The sequence below is a fragment of the Sander lucioperca genome, chromosome 24 (assembly GCF_008315115.2).
Source record: "Sander lucioperca isolate FBNREF2018 chromosome 24, SLUC_FBN_1.2, whole genome shotgun sequence".
Lineage (NCBI taxonomy): Eukaryota > Metazoa > Chordata > Actinopteri > Perciformes > Percidae > Sander > Sander lucioperca.
Genome location: NC_050196.1, coordinates 19,929,042 through 19,951,800, shown reverse-complemented (window position 1 = coordinate 19,951,800; position 22,759 = coordinate 19,929,042). Strand labels below are relative to the sequence as shown.

At 39.9% G+C, this 22,759-nt stretch overlaps 1 protein-coding gene across 4 annotated transcripts in view; it reads left to right on the top strand.

Moving 5' to 3' along the window:
- The first annotated feature begins 5,379 nt into the window (after positions 1 to 5,379).
- The window catches only part of arhgap1 (Rho GTPase activating protein 1), an 84,399-nt gene continuing 67,019 nt past the window's right edge, over positions 5,380 to 22,759 (top strand). For 3 of the 4 annotated variants that reach the window (XM_035998559.1, XM_035998558.1, XM_031302353.2), the window contains exon 1: positions 11,289 to 11,409. The gene's annotated coding sequence lies outside the window, so the exon portion shown is untranslated. Of the gene's footprint in view, positions 5,476 to 11,288; positions 11,410 to 22,759 lie in introns of those variants that run through there. The other variant, XM_035998556.1, reaches the window with a different exon arrangement.

Sequence of the window (22,759 nt, the reverse complement as noted above, 5' to 3'; positions counted from 1 at the left end):
TCTTTTTTTCCGTTTGCATTCCCACTGGCCAAGTGACTATAGGGACTGGTAGGAGGGGTAAGGGAGCGACGCAAGCACGGCAACGGTCTTTATAGCATCGTCACTAGACCTTAGCATCACATACAACAACAACAAATGATGCTAATACTTGTGCACTTTTCCTATATTAAATGCACGTCCATTCTCGTAGAAATTCACGTAATGTTTTGCTCAACACAGACGGGGCTTTATTATACTCAGAACAGACCCCACCTCTGCCTGCAGCGCTGTGTGTGTGTGTGTGTGTGTGTGTGTGTGTGTGTGTGTGTGTGTGTGTGTGTGTGTGTGTGTGTGTGTGTGTGTGTGTGTGACGGCCGGCCGCAGGACACGCTTGTGGAGTTTAACTCCGAAAAGACAGTTAACCACAGGTTCCCGTTAATCTTATGATGGACATTTATTATTTATTTTCTACATTTTTAGGATTTATTTTTTTTTTTTTTACATTAAAACTTAAATTACTTTTTTATAAGACTTTTTTATTTTATTGTAAATCTACTGTTGTAGATTTCAATTCAGTTGTTTGAAATATTTAATAAATAAGCATTAATTGCTATCTGTGTGGTTTCCTTATTTTAGAATCACAAAGATAGGATTATGCACTCTTTCATTAGAAAAATAACCGTGAACATATTTACAGTATAAGAAAAGAATTTTTTTTTTTAAATAATCGTTCAATAATCGTAATCGAGGTAACTTGTTTGATTAATCGTGATTATGATTTTAGCCAAAATCGTCCAGCCCTACATTCACACAGGAAGTGCTGTGAGGTTGACCCTTGGGCTGAGAGGAACGGGGTGCAGCTGACTACACTGTGAGGGGTGTTAGTAAGCTTGTTTAGGTTAGGTTTAGAACATGATGTTATCTGTTCTGACATACAGAGTGAAACCATTTGCAAATTAGTCAGTAATAATCCATTGTTTTGGTCTTGGTTGAGCTTGTGTGTAAAAGAAGTTCAAGCATTTTAAATTTGTGTTAACTGTATGCATTTTGTGTCAAAGCAACAAGAAATGTATTAAATGTATAGCCTACACAGACGGATGTTGTGCTGTGTTAAGAGTTTAGGAAAGTTGTTAAAAGTATTGAAAAAATTGTCATGGCAATCGGAAAAAACTGTAATATGGTTAATGTATGGTATGAGGTAAAATAATATATGAACATATTGGACTCTGTCACAATTGAGCCCAGTATGGTGAAATGTTTCATTTAAACCAGGCAAGCTGGATGCAGGATTCCAGATATGGGCAAAGAAAGGAATAAGTAAAGTAGGTGACCTCTTAAAGAAGGGATTCTAATGACCTTTGAAGAAATCTCTCTAATGTATGACATTCCAAGGATTTTTTTTTTTTTAATATCTCTAAGTGAGGAACTTTATTTATTCCATGCAAAACCAATCAGTCGGGATTCCTGAACTCTCATCCTTAACATAAACAATTGCCAGGGTTTCCCGCAGCACTTTGCAGTTTAGGCGGCCCGCCTTAACAACACGCGCATGCCGCCTTAACTGAGTCTTCAAAAAAATATATATATACACAGTATAACCGCAAGTCGCATCAACACAGTCTGTAGGAAACAAGGTAACGGTGAGTTGTAAATATACCACCAATCACAACAGAAAGAGCATTTGCTGGCGGTGAGTGTAACTGTAATTTATTCACATTTAAAAGGATAAATCGCCATTTCACCGTCGCGTGTGCGTCGGAGTTTGTCAACAAATGTGGGCAGCTGGGGCATGCCCGGGCAGAGACGGGGTGAGTGGACTTACCGGAGCGTTGGCATACAGCAGGCAGAGAACATTTATATATGTTTCTCTGTCCTATTCTTCACATCAGTGAGGCTTTCTTCTCTTGTTTCAACGAAGTGAATACATGACGAAGTGACTGGAAATATCCATCACCTCTCGCGCATGGATTCTCAATGTCCCGGCTGTTGCCCGGTCTTTAAGACACAGCTGTTGTCTGTTTTTTTTAATTCACTACACGCGGTTCACAATACACGGTTAGTTAGCGTAGTTAACACTACACACAGTGAAATTACGTGTCCTGTTTTTATTTCACGCATACTATCTGCTGGAGTGTGTGAAGCTATGGGCTGAGCTCTGTTATCTCAGCGCAGTTTGTTTTGGAGAAGAGTTGTCAGGCAAAGTGGAAGAGTGCGTGTCACGGAGGATAATGGGAGCAATGCCAGTAAAATTGTTATAGCACTTTTTTTCAAAATAGTTTAATAAGCTTAAAATTGCACATTGCAACTGTTATTTTGAAAAGCTGGTTATTTATTATTATTTAAATGTAATATTTAGTGTAGTGTGTAGTACAGAGTCTGCACTACAGAGATGTATTAATTATATATTTAAATTTGATATTTAGTGTAGTGTGTAGTACAGAGTCTGTACTACAGACCCCACCCCCCGGTCAGATGGCAAACCTACCACCTTAACTAACAAATTTTCTGCGGGAAACCCTGATTGCAATGAGAGGGGTTTGATTTCATCAATCTATAAGTGGCTTGCAGAAACATCAATAGTTAGACAAACAGCAAACTCTAATTTAAAACTACTCCAATAAAATCGGCTGATGCAGACATATACAACTCCTGTTAAATTGAATAAATACAACAGTAATATACCTGACCTTTGTTTTAAATGCAATGAGGCTAAAAGAACACTTATGCACTGTGTCTGGGAGTGTGACAAAATTAAAACATTCTGGAGGGAGGTGATCAATAAAACTATGTTATCTTGTCTGTGAACATTCCACTAAACCCTAAGATGATTTTGCTGCACCTGTATCCAACAAATCTAAATCTGAAACCCCAAGAATATAAATCTATTGGTTTTGCTATACTACAGGTAGAAAGAACTATAACTCTCATCTGGAAGAAAACTGCAATTGCAATGAAAAATTAATAAACATTGTTAAATTATTCCAGAAGCATTACTTTACTATAATTGCCACTGTTCATCATGTCATTCCATTATACCCACTGCTATAATTATGAGTCATATTTCTGTTTATTGTAATTAGGTATTTTTCTCTCTCTTTCTTTCTCTCTCTCTCTCTCTCTCTCTCTCTCTCTCTCTCTCTCTCTCTAAAGTGTCCTGATATAACGTAACAAGATATGATTTGACACTATAAATAAAGTTGAATTCAAAAGTTAAAAAATGCTATTAAAATTGTATCTACTACTGTACTTGATATTATATTGATGCTGATATTGATTGATGTTGATACTAATAATATAATTATTATTTTGTGAGGATATAGTAATAACTAAAGTTGCCATGAGCACCATCAAACCTCATAAGAGCTGTAGTCATTGAATGCAAACTTAATATTTTGGTTATTTCACAAAACTGTCAGTAGAAGGATAGGACATCAACTCTTTATTAACTGTGGGAGATAATATGGTTTCTCCATCCATGTAGCTAACTCTAAAGTTCAAACTGTAAATTAAGCTGACAAAAAAATCCTGATGGAGAAGTGAAACTTCGACAAAATGAACAGATATTGATACTCACCCATCATCCTCTCTTCAGTCCCATCCTCTCCTCTCACTCTCTCTGCCCGCAGCTCTGAAACAGTCACTATGAATAAGTATCACTACTGACAAAGAATAGCAATGTTACATCTTTGGCAAAAGCAAATATCAGCGTTTGTCAACCATCAGTAAAGGTGGATTTTGAACTGGTAGTAAGTGGATCATGAGACCTTTTCAAGGTCAAAATTAACATTCACTCTTGTGTTAGTTTAGATCCAATTCATCAAATTCATCAATCCTTGTAATCTAAGGACTTTCTTTCTGTTTTGTTTATTATTACAGTGCTGTAGTAGCCTAGCCACAAAAATGTGGTCAAAGTGACTTGACTCAATTTTGGTTCAAAGACCACTTTATTTGTTATATGGAATAGCTAAAGTGACCATTTCAAATGATAGGCCTACATAGTATAATTGTATAGAGGGTTTTCACCGACGTCACGTTCTGGGCGGTAACCTGGATGCGCGGCCATATTGGAGGCACTCGGTGTAAACAACTGAATGGAGTAATGGAGTAATGGAGTATTGTGCGCTTTGTATACTTTATGTCTAAACAACAGAAAAGCTCATCAAAACGCGTCCAAGATGCAAAGACATGGAAGGACTTGGACCACAAAAAAGGCGTGATATTTTGAGAAATTGCAGTTTATTGGCGGTGCAGATCCCTACAAGTTGGCTCCCTCTTCTTGGATCCATGGCAACCCGGTGATTCTTCCTTCAGTTGCATATCCCGATATAGTCAACTACCTGGTTTTCTCGCCGAGCCCATACACAGCGGAAGACCTTAAATCCTACAAAAGTTTGGAGGCTTATAACCAGATGGTGTGTGGATGGGTGAGGGAGACTCAGTACCAAGTCATTAACGACCAATGTGTTGTGAAGGCCAAAGTAAGTAATGCAATAACGTCTTTAATCAACCTAACCTTAACTGTATGATATCATTGCGATACTCAAGGTGTAGTCAAGTGACTCTCAATAGTTGTTTTTTTTCATTTCAAAGACCGAACAAGACAGATTTTTCCCTCGTAGATCCTGGTTGAGCTTTGCCAACCACAAGCCCCTCCTTTCCTTTGATAACTTCTGGCATTCCTCTCCCTGGTTTTTAATAACTTTTGGAAGTCGATAGTATTGCAAGTTTTTTTCTCGGTCTGACCTATTGGTACAACAAAAACACGGCAATAATTAACTATTTTCCTTGACGGTTCGGGATCTACTTCAGTGCCTGTGCTTTGTTGTGATGCAGAGTACCTCCAACATGGCGACTTCGGGTCTGATGACGCGTCGTGAAAACCCTCTATCTTAAGGTAAAAGTCAGTCAGCCAACCAGTGCCCGAGTTTTAAAAGTGTAGAATTACTTTATTTTGTCAACTGATGTGTACATATTCAGCAATGGTTATCGTACCAAACTATAACAACACAAAATGATAAACATTTTATATTGATTGATTTTACCATCTTGAGTGCTAAAACACCTTTCATTATATTTTTCCAGCTGCATTGATTTGAAAACTCCCCAAACTTACCAGAAAGTGTAGACATGTAAGCTATGGGCTATTTTTTAAGCTAACACACAAGTTACTTCAAAGTAAAAAGTAGCAGTTTCCACAGCATCGTGTGCGCGAGATACACAGCCCTACGTGTACACACGCGCGCGCTTACCTTTGAGTATCGGGTAGATGAGGGCGCAGACACAGCCAACAGCGACCACAGCTACGACGGACCCCAGTACTGACAGCACCACGACTGACCACGGTTTGGGGCCGTTCCGGTTGAACGGCTGTCCCGTACTCCCACCGGGTACCTCACCTGACATCATAGCCACCCGGGGTCTCACAAAATGAGATTCTGTAGGCCTATGTTCCATTTCCTCTGACGAATGTGAGCGACCGAAACTTTCTTTTAAAAGGTATGTCGCACTTCTCTGCATAGTGATGCACTTGAAAGCAGCCTATAAACGTTCCTTTAGCCTACGTAATATGGAACAACTTGTGTATTTACGAGTTATTTATAAGTCAGACCACATGTGGTAAAAACTGCATAGTAGGCCTATAAACTGACCGTGTTGTAGTTGCATCAGGAACTGTCGTAGCCTTCTTTCTTTTGCCTTTTTCCAATCGTACTTCCGCACATAAAATTGTCCCTCAGGCTGTTCCGTCAGTGTAGTTTTATTGCCCATTGTTTGTCCACAAGAGAGCACTTACAAGTTGATATTTATACTTAAAAATATATTTATATTTATACTTTAAAAAAAAAACCGTATTAAGACTGTTTCTTTATGTTATGTGTATATTAAATAATTAGCTGAACAAAACATCATTTATCAGTGTATTTAAAACTCCTAAATATCAAAGTGTCAGCCTAAAAAATCTGATCGGGCTTTTTCAAACATTTAGGGGTTGAGATTTACAGTAATAGTTGGTAAATAACATATGAATGTCTGCACATCTATATACTAAAAAGTTATCCTAAACAAACATTTTACCAGTAATTTGCTTTTTGAGAGACAAGTGATTTTTTATTGTGCAGATGTAATCTCTATGTTTTTTGTGTAAAGGACTTTGCGTGTATTGCATCAATTGTGCTATATAAACAGTTAATAATTATTTATTAAATATCTCCCAAGTGGTAATTTTGTAATTAAAGTAATCTTTTACCACTAAGTTGTTTGTTTATTTAAAATCCTCTCTGTTTTTACAGCTACCTTGCTCAGACTTACGTGAAATATCGACTAATCTGCTGTATTTTTTAAGGAAACTTGAGTAGACATAATTCCCCTGCCAAGATCTTGTTAACTTTTACAGAGAAACAATAGAAAGCACCCTGAATAAAAACACTGGCAACTGGCATGGGATGTGCAGAGCCAGGACTAGAAGGCTCTGCAGCAGGTGATTAAAACTGAAATTGAACCTTAATAATTTTGCAAATGTCTAACTCTTCTAAGCAACTGCATTTTCACAATGCAAGCAAGGGGTTTTCCAGCTGAGAAACAGTTATTACCATATTTCAATCTATGTAGGCCTATTTCCATATATATTCTATAACAATTTTTTAATATGGTGACCAAGCGTAGCTTTTTGACGCACTGGGAGTGAGAATGTGTTGGTATTTCTCTGGTTTTAGAGTCTACATTACTGCAAAAGTAGCTCTAGAAAATAACACTTTACTCATTGGCTAGGCCTACTATAAAGGACATTAGGCCTAAAACATTAGGCCTATGTTATAGCAGATTTGTGTGATATTTAACTTAGTTTTAGTGCAAGAGATAGGTGTAACAGATTGACGTGTAACAATGTGTGTTAACTAATTATCTAGAGAACACAGTGCTGTGGAGATAGGTCTAGCAATGTGAGATTATAGTAGACAATGTAGGCTACCACCAAACAACAAAATGAGAAGTTGGTGCAGGAGACAGATTTGGAATGTACTACACTGTAGCAGTTGTGATGTCACCTCACCCAACTGCGTGTGTTCTGCAATTGTAATTTCCCTTTAACCCTTGTGTTGTCTTTGGGTCAAATTTGACCCATTTTCTAAATGTCTATATCAGAAATATGGGTTTCTTTTTAACTTCCTAATTTTAATTAACCAAAAATAACATGGATGATTCCATGCAACGTGCTTTGCAAGTACAACAAAAGATCGGATCTCTAATTTCATTGAATTTGGGGTGTTTTGTTAAATTTTTTAGCATTTGAAAATTGAAACAGTATTCATTACATTACATGTCATTTAGCTGATGCTTTTATCCAAAGCGACTTCGCACACCTCTGGAGAAACTAGGGGTTAAGTGTCTCACTCAGGGACACATTAGTATCGCAGCGGGATTCGAACCCAGGTCTCCCACACCAAAGTCGTGTCATATCCACTGCACCATCACCACCCACATCCAAATTGAACGTTGACATATACCAGTCTGTGATTATCGTTCCTTTAATATTAGACTAAATAATACATAATTTCTGCTTTTTTAACTCAAGGATTAGGTGTAATTTCCTATAAATTAGGTTTATTAACCATGGATTCCAAAAATAAGTGTAAAACTAGTAATAAGTTGGTGTTCATACATGGTAGTGAAAAGAAGTGTAAAACGGCAACTACAAAAAAGCGCCAAAAACATGAAAAAAGTGTCAAAAAAAGGGACAAAAATGTCTGAAAAAGTCTGGATTTTTGTCCGGGAGGACGACAAGTGCATGGTCCAATGGAAGACAACACAAGGGATAAGACCATGACAGGGCGCATCTAATTTTTTAAATTTTTCGTTTATTATACAGGAAAAATTTAAAAGTAACAATAAGTTACAATATAAACAGGCCTGACTCAGTTTAAAAACTGGTTTGCAGCAGGTTCCTGTTCTGCAGAAACATAAAACATTGAACATATTTTAAGTTTATAGGCACATGAGGACAGAATCTGAAAATAAAATGCAATAGCGTGGCTGTTTATGTAGTTCTGGTAAGTCAGAGCGTTTGAGCGTGTGAGTGCAATGCAATGGTGAGACCACTTTGGGAGATTACTGTGGATCTTGGGAGCACGATTGTATAGTTCAGGAATTTCCTTTGTGGTAAGAGACCAGAATGGAAGACAGTAGGACATTGTTGAAAACACAATTGCATGTAGGTAGGAAAGATATGATCTAATCTTGTTATACACATAAAGTTTCTGATTTAGCTTTTTTGTTAAGTTAGAAATGTGTTCCCGGTATGTAAGGTGTAAATCAAGTAGCACACCAAGATATTTGTAAGTCTTTGTGATGACAAGATCTTGGTTTGCAAAGGTAATAGAATCAGTAAAAAGACTTTTTCTGGGTGAGTGAAAATACATACATTCAGTTTTCTTTACATTGATGGTCAAGTGGTTCTTTTTCAACCAGTCATGTAAGAACTTAACCTGACTCCGCCAGATGGATTGCTTCGCATTTGCTCGGCATATCCATCTGGGAACTTTCTGTTGGAGAACTTTTGGGAAGGGGCGAAAATACTGGTTAGCTGGTTGGATAAACCATCTGTCTATCACTAACCTGACTCCACCAGATAGCTCGCAAGATCAGGACGGTCTCACGAGCATTTCTATCACAGATGAAGACAATTTAAATGAGTGAAGTTTGTTAAGCAGGATCTGATGGTTTACTGTGTCGAAGGCTTTACGAAAGTCAATAAAAATAGCTCCAGTGATGTGACCTTTGTTAAGAGAGTCACGTAATTGTTCAGTGAAGAGTAGTAATGTCGACATGGTTGATCTCTTAGCGCGAAAACCGTGTTGACAATCACTGAGCCAATTGTTAGTTTCAAGGTAAGAACTTAACTGGTTATGCAAGGCTTTTTCAAGCAACTTAGACATTGCTGGAAGTATTGCTATAGGTCTGTAGTTTGAGACAAGAGTATGATCATCAGATTTAAAAATTTGAGTCATTTGTGCTGTTTTCCAGTCAGCAGGAAAGATAGAATGCCTGATAGAAAGATTAAGTGCTAAAAGAGAGGTACGAGGCTATCAGCATGAGTCTTTAAAGCAGCCATATTATGCTCATTTTCAGGTTCATAATTGTATTTTAAGGTTGTACCAGAATAGGTTTACATGGTTTAATTTTCAAAAAGCACCATATTTTTGTTGTACTGCACCGCTCTCTCTCACTGCTGCAGATCCTCTTTTCAGCTGGTCTCTGTTTTAGCTACAGAGTGAGACCTCTTTTCTTCTTCTTCTTCTGTACTATCTTTGATTGCACTTGCACATGTGCAGTAGCTCAGATGTAGATCATGTCAGCTAGCTAGCTCCATAGACAGTAAAAGAAAGGCTGTTTCTACAACTTCAGTCAGTTACAAGGCAGGATTAGCTGGGAGACTTCTAAATGAGGGTGCACATGTAAGTAGTTCTTTTGTAGATTATGGTGAACTTGTGTGTGTTGTAGCAGTGCTTTGCTATTGAGAACGAGGTAGCATGCTAGCGTTAGCATGCTAGCGTTAGCATGCTAACGCTAGCGCTACGAGCTAATGGTTGCGGTTAGCCTGCTCGTTTCGGCTTGTGACGTCACAAGCCGTGCCGATTTTGAACAGCTCACCCAGAGACTGAAGGCAGGACACATTCAGAAACTGTATCTCACTCTAAACAGCATGGATGGATTTTTTTCAAAGTTTGTATGTGTGTGGAAGCACCAGAGACACAACATAACACCCCAAATCCCAGAAAAAGTGATTTTTTCATAATATGGGCACTTTAAAAAGAGAATGTGTAGACCATAAGTATCACGGGCATGAGAGTTTTTTAGTGAGTGCAGTATTTTTATCACCTCGTTCTGTTAGATTTCAGAAAATGAGAACTGGAGGGAGTGGCAAAATGTGTTGCCAGTTCTTTAACAGATGATACAAAATAGTCATTGAAAGCACTTGGAATCTTTTCTGAATCTGAAATAAGAGTACCCTGTAGGGAAATTTGAATATTGACATTCTTTTTCTTCTCATTTTCACCAGTGATGACCTTAAGGGTCTGCCATAATGTCTTTGGGTTGGTAGCAGATTGGGTAATCTGCTGTTGGAAATAGACCACCTTAGCCTTACGCAACTCAACAGTACATTTATTTCTAATTTGTATGAAATTATTTTTGCTCTCTGGTGTTCGACTTAACCTATACATTTTAAGGAGAGAGGCCTTCTGTTTAAGGAGTTGAAATATTTCAGAATTTATCCATGGTAATTTACTCTGCCTAGGGTCGAACCTTACTGGCAGTGGTATATTTATTCTGTATTTACTGAAATTTAGTGTGAAATTGCACTGGATTTCCAGTGACAGCTCATCGCTCCAATCAGTAACACTGAATTCAGCATTCAGTTTTGAAATTGCTATTTTTGGTACAGAGTGGGGGGCATGAGTTTTAGAAGATTTTAGGATTGTCCTAACTGCATAGATGAGTGAGTGATCTGAAATAGCCACATCTATGACACCAGACATTACATATTTTGAGGGCTGATTAGTGAAGATAAGATCCAGAATTGAGCTGCGTGTTTTGCCAATAGTCATGACCGAAAGAACGAGATCCAGGGTACAAGCGGCCAAAATGGGTTTCCTCAGGAGGGTGGCTGGCGTCTCCCTTAGAGATAGGGTGAGAAGCTCAGTCATCCGTGAGGAGCTCGGAGTAGAGCCGCTGCTCCTTCGCGTCGAAAGGAGCCAGTTGAGGTGGTTCGGGCATCTGGTAAGGATGCCCCCTGGGCGCCTCCCTAGGGAGGTGTTCCAGGCACGTCCAGCTGGGAGGAGGCCTCGGGGAAGACCCAGGACTAGGTGGAGGGATTATATCTCCAACCTGGCCTGGGAACGCCTCGGGATCCCCCAGTCGGAGCTGGTTAATGTGGCTCGGGAAAGGGAAGTTTGGGGTCCCCTGCTGGAGCAGCTACCCCCGCGACCCGTTACCAGATAAGCGGAAGAAGATGGATGGATGGTTTTGCCAATTCTTGTTGGATCCTTAATTAATTGATAAAGTCCGAGTTTCATTGCAGTGGCTTTCAAAGATTTTGATGAGCCATCATTCCAGTCAAGGTTGATATCGCCCAGAATTACAAGCTCCTTTATTGTAACAGATTTAATTATGTCAGAAAGCGGAGATAGATAGACACTTTCGCTAACATTTGGAGGCTTGTAGGTGACAATAATGGTGATTGCGTGTTGGGTGTAATCAGTGCTTTTATTTTGACAGATGCAGTAGACTACAACATAAACAGAATAGCATACGTTTATTTTGAAAATAATGAACCGGAAAAGGTGTCGACGCAGATTGTTGCTGTTGCTAATCAAATCTACGGCGATTTCAGACGCCACAAAGCCCACTGGGTGACTACAAAGCAACTTTGCAATTACGGTAACGTTAAATAACTATTTTTTATGTGCTGTAACTTTGGTTCTTATATAAACTTCGACAATCAAGGCAGAAGCACATTGATCGCGTGAGGCTTTCGTGGTCGTGTGCTCATAGTCGTACAGTAACGTTAGGCTATCATTGGGCTAACGTTAACGTTCATTTTAACTGGTAACATTGATTTGTCTTAAGGTTAACGTTACTGCGGAGATATGGTTTAGCTAAGCGTAATTCCAGTATTTGTCTTTACAAATGAATTTCCACACAGCGTATTAAAAATCCGTGTAATCGTATGCAGGGATACTGCGAAATGAACCATACTTGCTAAGGCAGTTTGTATGTGTAACGTTATGTGTTTTAGCTTTGTAATATTTGCCAGCTAAGATTGATTAGCTAGTTAGCCCGTTTAGTTTAGCGTATCTAAAGCAACAGCGAATATTAGGCCTACTTAAATGTTTTCGTCAGCTGGCTTTGTAGGTAAAGTAAAGCAACTCGGTTACCTGACTGTTGACTTGTTGCATTTATCAGCAGTCATATCAATAGGTTAACGTTGGTAACGTTACCCATACTGCTTCTTGTCAAACTCCACATATCTACACTACAGTTTAAAGCTGACCTACCATGTTCAATTGCTGGTTCATACTTGTATTTTGGGTTTCTGATAGAACACGTTTACATGCTTTTATGTTAAAAAAAACAGTGTTTTCCTATTTTTTTTCCATACTGTCTGCCTGAATATAGCCTACCTTTCTAAAACGCTCTGCACACACTTTTCTTTGTACACCCTCCCATCTGAAAAGCCCAGTCTGCCCTAATTGGTCAGTGTTTTTGAGTCTTCTGCATCTTCAGCCAACACATTCTCATTCCCAGCCAGTGTCCAAATTAACTTTTTGACTCACCGGACAAGTTGGCGGGTAGATGAAAAAATCCACCGGTCAAGCATATTTTTTACACGCCAAAATATTAAATTGCAGGGGTTTTTTGTAACTTAGTTCTACATAACAAAACTTTATGGTTGGGGTTGCAAGTACTGCTGGTAGGGATGTTAATGATTAACTGTTTAACTGTTACCCGACAATAGGATTAGCCTAATATCAGTTAAACCAATATTAATAAAAAAATATAAAGTTTAAAAAAAAACAAAATGTAAAAGGTGTTTCTTAACTGCTAATTAGTCCTAACTTTGAACCAGCAAGTTGTGTTTTAAGCTCCTCTTTTTTCTGCTTGTGGAGAGCTACGTGACACATGAAACTATGTTGATGAGGACCGGCGAGTTAAATCGGCCATCCGAGAGTATACCAGGCAGATACACAGCTGACAACCTGCAGATGGAGGTGGTGGAGACAGACTCGGTAATACATGCCACAGGCCGCTGTGGACTTGTGTCAGTCCCGCAAGCGGTTTCGGCAAAGTGGCTGTATGTGTCCGACAATGCACAAGCCTATAGCTGTCTGCGGACACAGAGTGCGGAAAGTGTGTCAGAGCCTCCCGAACGGGTGAACTGAGACTCTGTTTCCTGCTTGTTGGTCAACGGTTAATGATCGGTTAACATTTAATTTCATTGTGCTTTCTTTTGGAAGGCTGGCTGCCAAAAATCGCCACTTATTAGCTAATTAATTAGCCTGAGGTTAATGCTAGCTATCAGTAAACAGAAGTGACGTGGTTGCTGGCATCTGGTGTGTGCGCCAGTGTTTGTGACAGCAGAGGAGCAGAAGAAAGTAGCTGCACCTTCACCAAAATGAAGACTGAAAAACAGAACTATTTTGGTACAAACATTTACTCGCCATGTGGCAAATAGCCCTCTGAGATTTACTGTTCCCAGCACGTCAAAAAGCAATGCTTCGTCAGGTGCCTTTGGCTGACACAAACAGTCTCCTTAAGCATCTCAGTCAGACGCAGTGGGGCTTTCAACTAATGCACACTTGGTCGGGACTCTTGGCAACACGTTTTGACTCTTTGGGTCGGGACAGATTTGGCGTAATTTAAAAAATGTACGTTTAACTGACATGTGGCACAAGAGCGGGACAGTTCGGTTTTACAAAAGATCGTGGGTGGGGTTACAAAATTTACATTTCAGTGACCCTTGGGTTAAGGAATGATCGTGGGTGGGATTACAAAATGGACGTTTCAGTGACATGCGGGACAAGAACGGGACACAAACCCCGGTCTTCCTGGGTGAAAGTCCTGTGTTGTTTGACCCATCCACCACCCCAACTTGCCTCGTTGCGCGGATTTTCGGTCTTTTATACTATTCGCTACCGTTGTCGCTCTTCATACTACGTCATCCTACAGCTCTGCAGTTGAGCTACTGCTATGCCCAGTGCGTCCCATACAGACGCTAAAGGGTGATTTTTGCGTTGCTATTTGATGCTGAGAGCCACTGAGCAAGTGTCAGTATTTGACGAGTTGGAATGAGAACGGGTTGTAACAGCATTGTAGTGGCACTTTCTATCAAGAAAAAAAAGCTTCTCTACCAAAAAACTACTCAATTCAACATGTTTTAGCAGGAATCTGATTAGAAATCGGGGATAATTACCAACATCGGAAACCAGGATTACAAGTTTCCCTGACGTTTGGCTTTGGTAGATACTGCTAATTATGTCTCTCTGTCACATGTATACTGAAGTTGTGTCAGCTGGTGAGCTTTTAGTTCAGTGCTCACCCTGATGCCTGACTTTCTGTGATACTAAAAATTATCTCATACTGTGAAGAGAGTCTGGTAGGTCCAGGAACACATCATCAAACAGGGGCTTCAGGACCAAGCACCAAGTCACTCGGATGACCTGTAAAACATGGCAGATTTAGTGTTGGAGTATAATGTCATGTAATCAAGGGTGATTACAGCATGACAGGAAGGAAAAGGTATAGTTTACTACAACATCATCTTGAATGTGTAGTTATGGCAACGGGTACAAAGAGCGTAAAACATGATAAATCTTTTTTTATCAAGTATGGAGGAAGAAATTGATTACACAGAACAGTTGAACCTCGAGTGTAACTTGTGTTGTGACATAAACGGTTGTAAATTTAGTATAAGGTGCAAAAAGTGACCTAGTGAGACTCAGTGTTTGTAAGACTACAAGACTACATTGTAGGAGAGGCCGTGGGCTGCTGACAGTATTCTAGAATGCTAAAGGCTGATTTATAGTAGTAAGTAGGCTCTAGTCTACGCAGAGCCTACGCTGTAGCCTATGTAAGTGGCCTACGCTGTTGTGAGGATTTATACTTGTGCCCTGGTGTGTCTGCGTCGTTCTAGCATATCTCTTTAAGAGTATAGCAGGCTACGGCATAGATTCAACGCAGAACCAAAAATCAAGCTTATGCGTGTCTGAGAATCCACTGTTTCCCACACATAGACTAATGTGTGGCGGTGTGCCGCACTATCAACCGCTGTCTGTCTCTCTGTCACTTGCGTTTCGTTCACATATACACACACACACACTCAGTGTGTTAATGTTGGAGTCCCGACCAGACTCTTAACAAACAAGCGGTTGTGCCTGCTTTAGAAAGTTAACTAGTCGCAAGTTTGCAGTAAAATGCAGTTGGGTTGTCGAGGTCAAAACACTATATGTAGCAGCTGTGAATCAAATAAACGTATTATCAATAATAAGTATTGAAAAGTATTTTCCGCGACTGAAAAGGCATGTGTTGAGAATAAGGACCAGCCTGAACCGGAGGTATCAGTCTGAAACAGAGCTGAACAGTCCGACCAGTGTAATTAGTTATGTTATTAATTTGTTGACAATATTTTCAGGCTTCAACCAGTGAAAGACAGGGTCAGGGAGAGAAAGAGATGGATTTGTTAGGCATGCAGTAGGAGAGAAGGATAGCATCCAATAGCATGTCCTTCTCAGTTTTTGATACTTGATTGTTATGAAAATAAGTATTTCTCTTCCCATTATAATAGTGTGAAATGCCTTTTTACTGTCGCTGTCACTTAACATAGGCTGATAAATCTCTCTCTCACCGGTGCCTAAACGACCGGTACAGGAATAACAACACGGATTTTGGTACCTCATTTCGGTGCCACTTAAATGCCTGCGCTGCTCTCTGATGCTACGAAATAGTCGTTAGAGAACACTACACTAACGTTACACTTGGCAGCAGGTAACGTTGATATTAGCTAACAGCTGGATTATATGCTAAATGCTGACAACTAAACGGTGTTAAAGTGTGTCTGTATTTCACTGTAGAGGATTCCAACACCGGGACGTACAACAGTCTGCCGCTAAAGCTATGAGCTAAAAGACACAGACTAGCACTGGTCACTGCTGTTGTCGGGAAAAATGACACAGATGTGACTAAAAGTTGCATTTACTTGAAACTGGTAATCCTCGTGGTGCATTCAAAATTATTGTAAAATACCCTTTTCTCTGCTGTTTTTGTTGTTACAGCAATTTACTGGTGAAAGAAGTTATTGTTAAAATGTATTGATACATTTTTAATAAATCATTTTTAAATTCCCCCCCCCCCCCTTTTTTTTGTACTGAAACGAAAATTTAACAGATGTGACTGTGTGATCCGTGCACCGTGATCCATGCACCCCTAGTTCTGTTAAGATTAAGAATGTGTCGTCTCAATTTTCCACCAAATAATAGAAAAGTATCGATAATGGTATCGTTAAAGACTCGGATCATTAAGCAGTCTCGAAAATGGTATCAATAAAAATTAACAATCCCCATCCCTACTGATTACCTTACTCTGATCATTTACATCAACTTGTACTGGTCACCTCTTTTAATCACACATGCCCTGCACCACACGCGCCTGGATGCCGACACTTTCAAACCAAGATGGTCGCGGCCACTCACCAGTCTGTTTAGAGTATCTTGTAGCTTGCCAGCCCTTGACAACAAGTAAAAAAGTCTGTCTTTCTTAGTCACCCTTTTTTTTACATAAGCGGATTATACCAATTCTCCACACTTCTTCCATAATTCCCCCAGAAAACCACGCTTTCAGGCCGTTATTCCCTGGAGCCGACATCTGTAAACAAGAGAAGAAAATCAAAGATTGACTATTAAGCGCAAGAGGCACTTAGTTTAGTTTTTGTTGTCCAGCAGGGAACTTGAAACTGTTTAGGCCTATTCTTTGGTTGGGGGTGGGATCCTAAAGAGAACAGTTTTGTGTTGAGAGAAAAGACTCATTTGCTGAAGTTAAATGTATTAAGCATAAGACATATTTTAGTTACTTTGTTTACTTAGTTATTTTTGTAAACAAAAAAAACTGTGTGCAGCTCTATCATCTGAGCAAATACAAGTATCGGATCGGGACTCGATATCGGCAGATATTCAAAATTTAAAAAATCTGATCGGATCGGGGGTCAAAAAAGCTGATTGGGACATCCCTACAAAAAAGATCAACTTTTTTTAAGGCACAGCTTTATCATTACTTTATGGACATCCTCCTCTGGCAAAACAGAAGAGAGAGAGAGACTTTAATTATCAAACATACGTCTGACAATGACTGATAAAACAGTGGAGGCTACAGGTGCTAAGGTGCAATCATAAACACGCGTACGTGCACACACACACACACACACACACACACCTTATACTCTCAATGCAAGCATTAGTTCAAATTCACTGACACAATGTCATCACTTGTCATCTGCCTCAAATGTGAAGTATTTCCATATTCAGTGAAATTCATCTTGCTCAAGTCAGTACCATAATTTAAAGACAATAATAAAGCTGACCGGGTCATCTCCCTTCCTGGAAATGACGTATTGCAAATTTTATAACACTTCCTCAGTCTTTGTTGGCGCTAGAGAACACACTAATTATACATCATGTTGCTGTATATCATGTGTGGACCACACCATGCAAATATAATGTAAATAGGATCATCTTAGTCAAATAAAGCTCACTCACTGTTGACTATGACATTAGCGTGTAGATGTTTTCAGGCCTGGACTTTTATCCAGCTTGTGAAATTTGGGGCAGATTGGACTATGTAAAGTCAAGTTACAACAGCTTCCTGTGTCATGGCGAAACATGTAAATTGCCAGCCTCGCTACGGCAACACCGTATTATTTTTCTCCCCCTATTCACTACTGTACATATTTTTTTCCAAAATAAGGTGGTCCATCGTAAGGGGAGGGACTAAAATGAGTTTGTCACCCCTGCTCTATAAGAAGGTAGGATGGCCAATTGTTTTGAATTTTCAATTAGTTTTTTTTGTTTAGTTTTTCTGACCTATTTAGTAAAATGTTTAGTATGAGATAAGAAAAACTGTCACGGTTGACAGAATTTTTTTCTTTGACTGGACAGGCTCAAATGACATGAATACATATACGAACATAAATATACATAGGGAAACAGTGTAACAACATTGACAAAAACTGAATAAGCTGTGAATTGAGCTGTTGATGTTGTCTATGTATGGCTGTTCAGTGTGGTGATGGCAGTGGGGATGAAGGATTTTTTACATGTTTTTCCTTGCAAATGGGACTGCAAACGTTGTTAAATCCAGTAAATAGGGCGGGCCTTAGATATGACTTGCCTCGCTTAGCAAAGCATTTATAGTCCGCTCAGCTCATGGAACCTTTCAGCTCAGACATCTACGAGCCAGAAAGCTAACGCTATGCTAGCAAGATTCAAAGTCAATAACATTGTGTACAGTTGGCAATCAGTAAATATAATTTGCATACATATAACAAAATATTTATTAACCATTACCAAGTTATCATAATCATCAGTTGTAACTTTATAATTGCCATCCAAATAATGTTTATTGACTCCAGTCTGTGTATCTTGTCTCGGTTTTGTCATAGCCTTTTGTTAACGGCTATTTGTTGTTTTGTCTTTTCTTCCAACAAACAAAAACTACTGATTACAAATAATGTTTGACAATTTACAAATTATTTCTTAAAGGTATACAAATTATTTGGTAATCATTAACAAATACTTGATAAAAAATATAAAATGTTAACTATTAAAATAACTATTAAAACAAAAACTAGCATTACTAATAGTAAACATAATTTCATTGTCTTTTTTTTACCAGTAAAATAACTATAAACTGAAGATTAATTTACAGTACTATTAATTTACATTTAGTAGTCATGGTTATTATTATTATTATTATTGGTTAAGTGTTATCCAGCAGTAACACCGACTACCGTAGCAAGCTTAGTTGTTGTCCTTCACACAAGCACACACTAGTCATCCAATCTTGTCCAGCATAGATTCTAAAAAATGTAATGTGTTTGAGATGTGGTGCTGTTTCCTACTTGATTCAGTTTTTAATATTAACTGTAGAGATAAGTCATGTCTACAGATGATCTCACAGTTACGTGGTATGTCCTTGGCCTTTTGCTCTGACCTATACTGACCTGCTGTGGGAGCAGGGTTGTGTTCAGGAAAAATCAAGAAAAGAGGAACCTGTTATTGTTTACATCATCTAAAAATCCCAATGTCCTCCCTGAAAGCTTTTTGGTCACTGAAAACAGGCCAACTGTGTGCTAACAGTTGTTTTTTTGTGGTTGGTTAGACGCAATAGGCTGACTGTCTGTTGGTGAGTAGCGATATTTATTTAAAGCAACATGCTGTCAGCCAGCATAACATCATATAGTAGAGAGAGAACAGAGGGTGTGTTTGTGTGTGTAAATAGTGGGGGTTGGGAGATAAAAGAGGAAGTGTGAGTATAGAAAACGGGGAGAGAGTAAATATGTGAGAAGAGGAAGAGAGATGCATAATTCATTTGAAACAGTAACATTATGGTACTGTTTCAGGCTGAGTTAGCCTGAGATTGTTATTTGAGCTCGCAGCACCTGAGAAGCCCCGTGGTGAGGAGCAGAGAGTAACAATGGTGCTTTTCAGGTGTTGCGCTAATCACTCTGCCCAAGTAGCAGTGCTTCGTCTTCTGAGAATAGTTCCCAGTATGTATACGGTTAGAAGATGGCTGTGTCTCATGTGACCTTGTTATTTGTACACACTGTGACTATACAAGTCACAACATATAAATAGGAAAATGTCCCATGTCACTTATTGGGAGCAGTAGGCTAGATGGAGCCGGTTACCTCCAGGATCTGTGCTAAGCTAGGCTAGCGGTGGGTGCGTCAGACAGAGTTACGACACGCACGGAGATGAGAACGGTATACGGACTAGGACTGAACGATTTTTGAAAATAATCTAATTGCGATTTTTTTTCCCAAATATTGCGATTCGATATTCTTTTATTTTTTTAAGCTCTTTGTCTTCTGTATTATTCAACAAAGAATAATAATATAATAATTTATAGTATGAACACACTAGACAGTTAAATAAGTAAAAATATAGTATATATCTATATATATATAGATATACACACACACACACACACACACACACACACACACACACACACACACACACACACACACAACAGTGTATTTTTTTTACAGTGCACAGAGAGGAGCTGCCTCCAGCCCCTCCCCCTCGTGAAGTTGCGTGCTGCACTTGCTCAGAGAGGCTATCGTTACGTTAGCTAGTTGCTGGTGTTCTTGCCATGGGATTAACTGTACTAATAAAACTGTTGAAACACCACGGCCACGCTGCTGTGAAAGCTGATTGTTACCCCTCTCAGTGGCAGCTCCTCCACTCCATATCTTATAACGGAGCTAACCGCTAATCAGAGCTAATCGTTGCCAACCGAGCCTTGAGTTCTGTGTGCCTGTATCCATTAACTGCATTTATAGACTCAAGCCCGAATAAAACCCTTCATTTTATTAAAATGGCTGTAAAAGTTTTAAACTACAACTCAGAGTTGTTTGAATGACAGAAATCAGCTCAAGGTACAGCGTAACGTTAGCGTGCTAGTTGATGCTTTCTCTGCGGAGTGCAGACTGATTTGCTCTCGCGAGTCATGTGACCAAATCGCAGCCTTTGCAATTAGGAAATCGCGTTTTAACATATCGCGATATTATCGCAAATGCAATTAATCGTTCAGCCCTAATACGGACTTATCGAACTCTGGGCGATACGGTGAATAATCTAAAGTCCCAATAAGTTGGAGTGTTCCTTTTAAAAGAACAATGACATATTTCTTTGCTAGTATCTACCTTCCACTCTAAGCACTCCTGCAATTAAACTCCATACCTTCTCTTTTCAGGCGTCCTTATAAAAAAGGATCTGTGATGTCACATAACGTTAATATGGTGTGTTTTTCCACCTCCAAGATTAATCTTTCGTCGTCCATGGTGTTGTAGAAGAGACATATACGATATTGGGGTGTCTCCTGCCTGGTTTGAACGGCCGGCGACTCTTGTAACCAGGGCTGTAGTCCGGACTTGAGACGGTTTTTCTATGGTCTCGGACTCGCTGGTATTTGGACTTGGACTTGTCTCGGTCTCTGCCACTGGTCTTGCCAAATATGGCTTTTGGTCTCGACCAAGTCCAGGTGTCTTTATTATGTTTATAATAACATTGGAGGGAAAGTGAAACACTGGCCACCTGATAACCAGTAATAATAATAAATTGAATTTATATAGCGATTTTCATGAACTCAAAGTCACACACTAGATAATCTTCACACGGCATGCCCTGCGTCTGCGTGCCCTTGAGGGAAAGTGAAACACTGGCCACCTGAGGACGAGACACGACAACATCCCGTGTGATATTAAGTGGGTTTGTTTGTGAAATCACCGCTGCTAACGCTGGGCAGGTCAGTTAGCTCCAGTTAGCTAGCTGCTGCCCCTGGATGGCAGGCGGCCAGTGTAGCTCCCTGTTAGCCCCGCAGAGCAGACCAGACTGAGCCCCGGGAGTCAGTGAGACTGTGGCGGGGGCACACTCCTCAGTCAGCCGATTTGTTTCAACGAGCAAAATGGCTGAATTTATTGTGCCGACCTTGAAAGTAATAACAAGATGACATATTATTTACAGCAAACCAACTGTTCAGGTGGACTGCACGGCAGCGCGAGCTTGCAAACCAATATCTTTGTGTTCAGGCTTCTTCCACACCCTCAGAGCTGGTGTTCTCAACAGCTGGGAACACAGCGAGGGCCAGATGTACGTAGCCTACATTTGTGAAAGTAGCGTTATCAGCGCCATTGCCAACCCGCAGAAAGCGCACGCTGTGATACATCAGTTTACGTCGTATTTACCAAACCTGCAGTTCATCGTGTAATCAGCGCCTTTCTCCGCCCACTATACCGTAAATTGCGCGCATTTAAAAGCGCAATTGAATGGCCGATATGATGTATGTATTGACTAGTGTGCTGTAGCAAAGCGTTAAGTACTTGTGCTATGATGCGGCTGAGTGCAGACTGCGATATTCCCACTGCTGATGCTATGACTGTTGATGGCATGAAATGATCCTGATGCCAATATTTTGGACACACACCTGTGAAGTAGGGTTGGGGGATGTCCCCTAAATTGGCAGTTGACGATGTTTATCGTCGGTGGGGGGGGGTTGGGGGTAAGCACTTTTTATTTTACTATATCTCGTATGTCTTTACATAAAAAAAAATTCTACTACTATGGGCTAACACTTAACATAGAAGCGATCAGACATACATTTAAATGCCCTCTGTAAATAGACAGTATTACATGGCTATGCTGCCCTGCTGGTAGGGGCAGTTTTTTACAACTTGACCTACTTTCACTTTACTACGGTGCAGTAAAGTCAATCAGATGTCCGTGATCTGCGTAACAACAGTACAGTGACGTTTGCCTTCAACAGAGCAACAGTAATAACCTAATATAACATCATTACGGAGATTAAACTACATTCTTGGTTATGTTTGCACTGAATAACGCATTCAATAAACAGAAACATAACTCTTGCAGCGCACATGAACAGATGCGCATTATTAGCTCACACATAAAATAGCACCCTCGTGAATTAGCCTACTGTTGCTAATGTACATTCATAAATCCTGCATAACATCATCCCGTACCTACAGGACATCAGACTTACTTATTGATGCACGCAAACACTAGTGTCCACAAACTTAGTCCAATGAGGGGAGAAAGGAAAGTGTGATAGCCTTCCACGTTAACGCCTTTTCTCTCTCACTCAAGACCGCTGTGTCCAACGTTACTAGCAGGTAGAGCGAGCTACAACTGACAGGGAGAGAGAGAGAATGTATCACTACAGCCAATCCAGTCTGCTCAAAGCGATGGTCTTTTTCACAAATAGGTTGCACGTAAGGGGGACAAAAATAACTTCCACTTAAAGGGCCCTATAAAGCCTGACGCAAGTGTCTTTGCTAGTTTAATACCGACGCACTTGTCAATTTCCCGTCCAGTGCCCGCGACTAGGATATTAGTGTGTGTCTGATAGGGTGGGGGGCGTGGCATCACCCTATTCCATATGCCAGACGCCTCAGAAGAGATGCGTCTCTTAAGTCATTCCTACTGCCTATTGCACGTTC